The sequence below is a fragment of the Tiliqua scincoides genome, chromosome 7 (genome assembly GCF_035046505.1).
Source record: "Tiliqua scincoides isolate rTilSci1 chromosome 7, rTilSci1.hap2, whole genome shotgun sequence".
Taxonomy (NCBI): domain Eukaryota; kingdom Metazoa; phylum Chordata; class Lepidosauria; order Squamata; family Scincidae; genus Tiliqua; species Tiliqua scincoides.
Genome location: NC_089827.1, coordinates 29977966 through 29985161, shown reverse-complemented (window position 1 = coordinate 29985161; position 7196 = coordinate 29977966).

The window sequence follows — 7196 nt, the reverse complement described above, 5'->3', positions numbered from 1 at the left end:
AGAGGACATGCATTGGAAAGCTGAAGTCTGGCAATTAATTGTAACCTCCCAGCATATGCAGATAGAGCCATTTAAACATGTGAAAGACTACACATATGGAGTATGTGAATAATGGCTCAGGGCAAGAGTGTCTGGAAGTGACCCAAAGTTCTTTGCATTTACCAGTATTCACATGGAAAACTCTCAGATAAGCTGGTTCATACCTGATTTTTCATCAGTTAATCTTTTCATTGGGCCTTTGTTTTATTTGGTGATGTTGGAGTTAATGCTGTGGTGATATTAATGCAGCATAACTCTGAATTCCAGTTCTTAGGGGACAACAGTAGTGAGGGGATTCTGCCTCCCTGCCCTGCTTGTGAGCTTCCTGGAAGTATCTGATTGGCCACTGGAGGAAGCAGGATGCCAGACTAAAAGGGCCCCCTTTGGTCTGATCCAGCAGGGCTCTTCTGACATTGCATATATATCAAGGAACTAACTTATACAAATGAGCAAGGGCCAGTGTTACTACTTAGGAAAGAGACTAGCATTGTCCGAAATGGGTCCGGATGTGGGGAAGGGAGAAAGAATGGGCCAATATGCTGTCATGAGACAAATCATTTGTTAAAACAATAACAAAAGTCAAAATATCCCAGTGAAGGTTTGTAGGCGAGTGTGACAAATGGGACTTTATTTATAGGGCTGACATGCAAAAAATGCTGCAGTGGTGGAAAGGGGTCATACTGAGTCACCCCATGGCCTCCTTCGACCCTATGAAAAGGTTGCCACAGGAGGAGGGGGAAGCCCAAGGGCAACCTTAAGAAAAGGCTTAAAGATGGATGATGGAGGGAATCAATAACAAATTCACTGGTGAGATCAGCAGAAGCAAGAAGACTGGATACGAAGTACAACCTGAATAATTTGACCTGGCTTTGTTACTTTATTAGTTGGTTTGCTTTAAACACTTTTATGCTGCCCTTCCATATATGGCTCCCAAGTTTACAGCAGAAAAACAAAACAGTAAAAATCACAACAATCAGTTAAAAAAAAGCAGCAATTGGAAGAATGCAAAGATTTCAGCAATTAGACCAGTAGAGTAAATGCTGCCTGGACAAAGTGGCGCCAGATGACAGGTGTCCTTTGCAATAAGAAGATCAGCGACCATCTCAAGTCAAAGATCTACCAGATGGTCATCCACCCAGTTGCACTCTATGGAGCTGAATGCTGGCCGGCAACAAGAGAAGCCAAACATTGCCTCAGTGTCATGGAGACAAAGACTGGATTAGTGGTATCACTTGTTTTGACCACATCCTCAATGTGCATCCAGCAGAGGTACAGCGTCGCCCCATTTGCTGATAAATAAAGAGAAGCCTGGCTTCAATGGTATGGCCATGTTCAGTGCACCAACAGCAATACACTGGCGAAAAAGGGCCTTCAGTTGGAGGTCAATAGCAAACGACCAATAGGCTGACCAAAGCAGCGCTGGCTTGACACGCTGCATAGCAACATGAAAATCACCCACCAGAGAAAGCCCACGACTGAAAGAAATGGTAACTCTGAACCAAAATAGCAGACCCCGCCACCACACGGGACAAACGCTAACGAAGAAGAAAAAGAAATTATTCCATTTTTTCTATCAGAGTAGCAACTAAAGCAGCATACAATCAGGAATAATAAAATAATGCAACTAATAAATGATTAACAAAAACAAAAAACTGTGCCTAACAATAAAATATTGGTTCAGGTAAGCCTCCCTTGGGACAGCATTCCAGCAACAGCGCCACCACAGACTAAGATGCTAAGCACACAGACAGGCTAACCTGTGAGTATAGGTGTTCCTTCAGGTCCCCGGGTCCCAACCACCATGGGGGCTTTAAAAGCCAGTATTAGCACTTTGAATTGTGATTGGAAATGGACTTTGCTGAAGTGGGTGTTCAGCATCAGTGAGACAGAGACTTTGGGCACAATCCTAACCAGATCTACTCAGAAGTAAGTTCTACTTTGTTCAATGGGGCTTACTCTCAGGAAAGTGCGGTTAGGATTGCAGCCTTTGTTTTATAGAATGGAGGGTCTGCAGTGGATCAATGTCTGGATTGCCATTGTCTGACTGGCAATCTGTCCTTGACATACACCACTCATTAACAGGCAGAATGGCAAGTGCCAACTAGGAAGTGCCATTCTGGAAGATTCAAGGAAGTGGTGGGCATGAATTACATGGTATGAAGCCTCCGATCCAAATATCACAGCCATGAATTCATTAAATGTTCTTGGGTAACCAGCTATCCTCTCAGTTTCAGTCTGCCCATATGCAATCTGGGGGTGAAATAGTGATCTACCTTGCAGCATAGGTTTAAGGATTACCCAGATAACATATATAGGGTACTTGAGGGGAAAGCACCATGTATGTTATCATTATTGCAGCTGGCCATATGGCTTAATGGTCAAACAAGTGCTCTGTTATGCATCCAGATAGATTTTCTGCAAAGAACACTTCAAGGTAATTTTTCTCATCCACTTTATCATGAACAGAAATGTGATCTGGCTGTATGATAGAGCAATCAGCTCACCATTCTACTGATCTATTTCCATCATGTGTATCCTGCCTTTATATATAAAGATATTCTCAGGATGGCTCAGAAGGATTAAAGAGACAATGGCAATGAAACAATAAGACAAACAGAAAAAAAACACATGCATGATTTATACCCCTCAATCATTATAAAATGCACTGAAAGACAGGAGTTAATAAAAAGAATACCTACACCAGGGGTGCTCAAACTTTCAACTTTAGGGATGCTGGACCTTTAACAAGTGTATAGAAGAGAGAATTGCAGCAGGTGCAACTTGTCATCCCACAGATAACAAGCTACACCTGCTGAAATTATCTCTTCTATACACTTGTTAAAGGTCCAGCATCCCTAAAGTTGAAAGTTTGAGCATCCCTGGCCTAAAGCATAGTGACGAGATACAATGGAGGACAGAGTGCTTGTACCATTGTACAGATTAGTAAATTTGGCAAGTGCAGCTTTTAAAACCCTCCCATATTGAGCAGCACCTGCCAAAATACTTTCTTCTATACCAGGTTTCCAAACCCCGGCCCAGGGGCCAGATGTGGGCCGTGACAAGCCTCTAACCGGCCTGCAGCCAGCCTCTTGTTCCCTGAAAGCCTCTAGCCTACTTGGCCAAACATGACTGGAACTATGCTCTGGTTGTGTCTGGAGGGTGTACTAAGGGCCAAAGAGGTTGAATGCATGAGCCCATTCATTCATTTATTCATTCATCTAAGTTCTATCTCTAATTTATTTATATAAATTTTATATTTACATTTTTTTTCGGCCATCAATACCGTGCCAGGTATTTGATGCAGCCCTCTGGCCAAAAAGTTTGGAGACCCCTGTTCTATACAATGGTTAAAGGCTAGTGACCCTATTTATATCCTACTTCTCTTTCTTAAAGGACCCTCCCAAGGCAGCTTACATAACATCAATTAAATCACAATAGCCAATTGTGTTACACAATTGTGAACACAAAACATCTGTGTTCAATGTGTGCATTTGAATCCATTGCAAGAGCAATGAAGGTGCAAAGGCATGAATTAGAAGCTCTGGATTTTAAGAACATAAGAAGAGCCCTGCTGGATCAGGTCAAAGGCCCATCTAGTCCAGCTTCCTGTATCTCACAGTGGCCCACCAAATGCTTCAGGGAGCACACAAGATAACACACAACCTGTGTCCTGGTGCTCTCCCCTGCATCTGGTAATTTGATGTAGCCTACCTCTAAAACCAGGAGCTTGCACATACCTACCATGACTCTTTACCCATTATGAACTTTTCTCTCAGAAATTTGTACAACCCCTTCTTAAAGGCATCTAGGCAAGATGCAAGATTTTGCTCTTTCTTGCAGGAAAAAGCTACTGCATCATCAGACCAACCTCTATAACATTCAAACAGCATTTTATATTCTCACACAGTCAACTCATTTTGCCATTTGGTGACAGAATACACTACAACGAAGAACACATAAAATCCCTTTACTTCATGCTTTAAAGGGTAAATAATGCAAGAGGTGGGGAAGGGTTATTATAGGATTATTTCTCAGAATGCTCAAGGGGCTACTTTTTTTTTTTTTTTTTTTTTGCTCTCTAACCTTTTTTTAAAGACTCAATTGCCCCTAATTACTATATGCAAAAGCCAATTGAAAACAAATAAAAAGGAGGGGGGCTTGAAGAGAGACATCTTAATCATTTCCATTTTCCTCTTCCCTGCTGCACTTAAATTCTCGACATTTTACAGGTCCATAAAGCAACCTGGCATTTAAAGTTGATAAAAGCCAGATTTACTTGTTCAATAAATCAACCAATGCCCCATTTAAAAAAAAAAAAAATCAGCCTAGATAGGTTTGGAAAGAGAATTTGCAATGGCTTAAAAAGCTACCTTGTGGCGCCACCTGGAGGAGGCTAGAAATTTCAACATCAGTGCAGTTTGTTAAAGAGCCTGGTTGGTGGTGGGGTTGTTCTTGCCAAGCATCACTCTTTGGCTAGCCTAGAATACACTAGTGAACATTATTAAGATGCAAGAGAAAGCAGAAGAGAGCCAGTTTTACATTAAATGAACATCCTCACCACTGCTGTAGACCTTTTATTCAAATGATGGAAGAGGAAAATGCAAGAGCAAACTGAACAATCACTTATATGAAATGGCTTCAGGCATTCAAGCAGCAATGGTCCAACTATAATGGCAAATGAAGACATTGCTTAGGGCAGTGTGATTGAAGGAGTGCATGTCAGGGTGGAGGCAATGCAGTCTTTTGTGTGACATTTAGCAGGCTGGCTCCTTGCTCTAGAAAATGTGCCCCAGAATTTGGTCTTGGGGTATGGCCTGAGTGCAGATGATGCAGACACCTGATTACAGTTACAGAGGTCAGTGCCTGGATGGGAGACCATTTAGAAGACCCATGGAAACACCTTGAGTCCCACCCTTTGAGAAGATGGGATATAAATGCATATCATGGGACCAAGGGACAAGAAGAGATCCTCACTTCTTAAGAGCAGTAACAAAACACAACTTTGAGCCAACCCGTAGTCTGGTCTCATGAAGGTACCCATTGCTAGGGTTAGTGTTCTAGTGGTCAGAGTTTTGGACTAGGATAAGGGAGCCCAAGGCTCAAATCTGTCCCTAGACATCAAGCTCACCAGGTGACCTTGGGCCATAAGAACATAAGAGCCCTGCTGGATCAGGCCAAAGGCCCAACTAGTTCCAGCTTCCTGTATCTCACAGTGGCCCACCAGATGCAACAGGGAGGCCACAAGACAACAAGGGACCTGCATCCTGGTGCCCTCCCTTGCACCTTGCATTCTGAGGTAACCTACTTCTAAAATCAGGAGGTTGCACATAACCACCTCAGCTTGTAACCTGTGATGGACTTTTCTTCCAGAAATTTATTCAATCCCCTTTTAAAGGTATCTAGGCCAGATGCCATCACCACATTCTGTGGCAAGGAGCTCCAAAGCTAATTTTTTACACTGGATAAAGAAATATTTTCTTTTGTCTGTCCTAACTCCTCCAACACTCAATTTTAGTGGATGTCCCCTGGTTCTGGTGTTGTATGAGAGGGAAAAGAGTATCCCTCTATCCACTCTATACATCCCCTGCATAATTTTGTATGTCTCAATCATATTCCCCCCTCAGTCACCTTTTTTCTAGACCAGGGGTCTCCAAATCCCGGCCTGGGGTCCAGATGCGGCCCAAGGCAAGCCTCTATCTGGCCTGCGGCCAGCTTCTAGCCCACTTGGCCAAACATGACTGGAACTATGCTCTGGTTGCATCTGGAGGGTGTTCAAGGGCCAGAGAGGTTGACTGAATGAGCCATTCATTCATTTATTTACTCATCTCAGTTCCATCTCTAATTAATTTAAATAAATTTTATATTTAAATTTTTTTTCCGCCCTCAACACCATGCCAGATATTTGATGTGGCCCTCTGGCCAAAAAGTTTGGAGACCCCTGTTCTAGACTAAAGAGCCTCAAACGCTGTATCCTTTCCTTGTAAGGAAGGTGCCCCCAGCCCAGTGATAATTTTGGTCACTCTCTTCTGCACCTTTTCCATTTCCATTATATCCTTTTTGAGATGTGGAGACCAGAACTGGATGCAGTACTCCAGGTGTGGCTTTATCATGGATTTGTATAATGGCATTATAATATTAGTCGTTTCATTCTCAATACCTCTTTTAATGATCCCAAGCATGAAATTAGCCTTCTTCACCATGACATTGGGTTGGCACTTTCATCGAGTTGTCCACCAGCATCCCAAGATTTCTCACCTGAGCTGTCACAGGCAGCTCAGAACCTATTAGTCTATATGTGAAGTTTTGATTTTTTTTTTTACCCCAATGTGCATTACTTTATACTCACTTACATTGAAATGCTTCTGCCATTTTGCTGGCCGTTCTCGTAGTTTGGAGAGATCCTTCTGTGGAGCTCTTCACAATCTTTTCTGGTCTTCAGAACTCAAAAAATTTTAGTGTCATCCACAAACTTGGTCGCCTTGCTGCTTAATCATGTCTCCAGGTCATTTATGAACAGGTTGAAAAGCACTGGCCCCCAGACAGATCCTCCAGGCACATCACTTTTTACCTCTCTCCATTGTGAACATTGCCCATTGATACCCACTCTCTTGATACCCAGACAGCAGGCTGGTGGGTACACAGCCAACCCCCCCTCACTAGGCCCCATCCATCACAAACCCAATTTGGCAACAACTGGTTGTGAGCAGATGCCTCCCATTCCCCATCAGGGCTTGTCAAGGTCGCCCGCTCCTGCACCCCAGAGTAAGCCCACTGACCCGAATGGGAATTGCCCCTGCAGGAGGCCTGCAGGTGGGTAGAGTGCTGCTGCTCTGACTGCAGGCCCTTCTGCTGCTTTCGCCCTCCCCTCCAACTGCAGGTTGCTGCCCTACTGGGAAAGACACTACCAGACTGGATACCCCGGCCCTGCTGCCTACATGGCACTGGCACTGCGAATGCCAGGTCCATTCCACAAGCATACCATGCACAGTGTCCACAAGCACACAGTCTCACCTGGAATAAAGAGACTGATACAGCCCCATGACCCCAGCCCCATGCCTGTCCAACCCAACATGTGGTGGGGTGGTCAGTCATGCCCCCAGGGGGGGTGCCATGGATGGGAGCTGCAGTGCCGGTGCATTCACAGGCCCCCTGGGCCA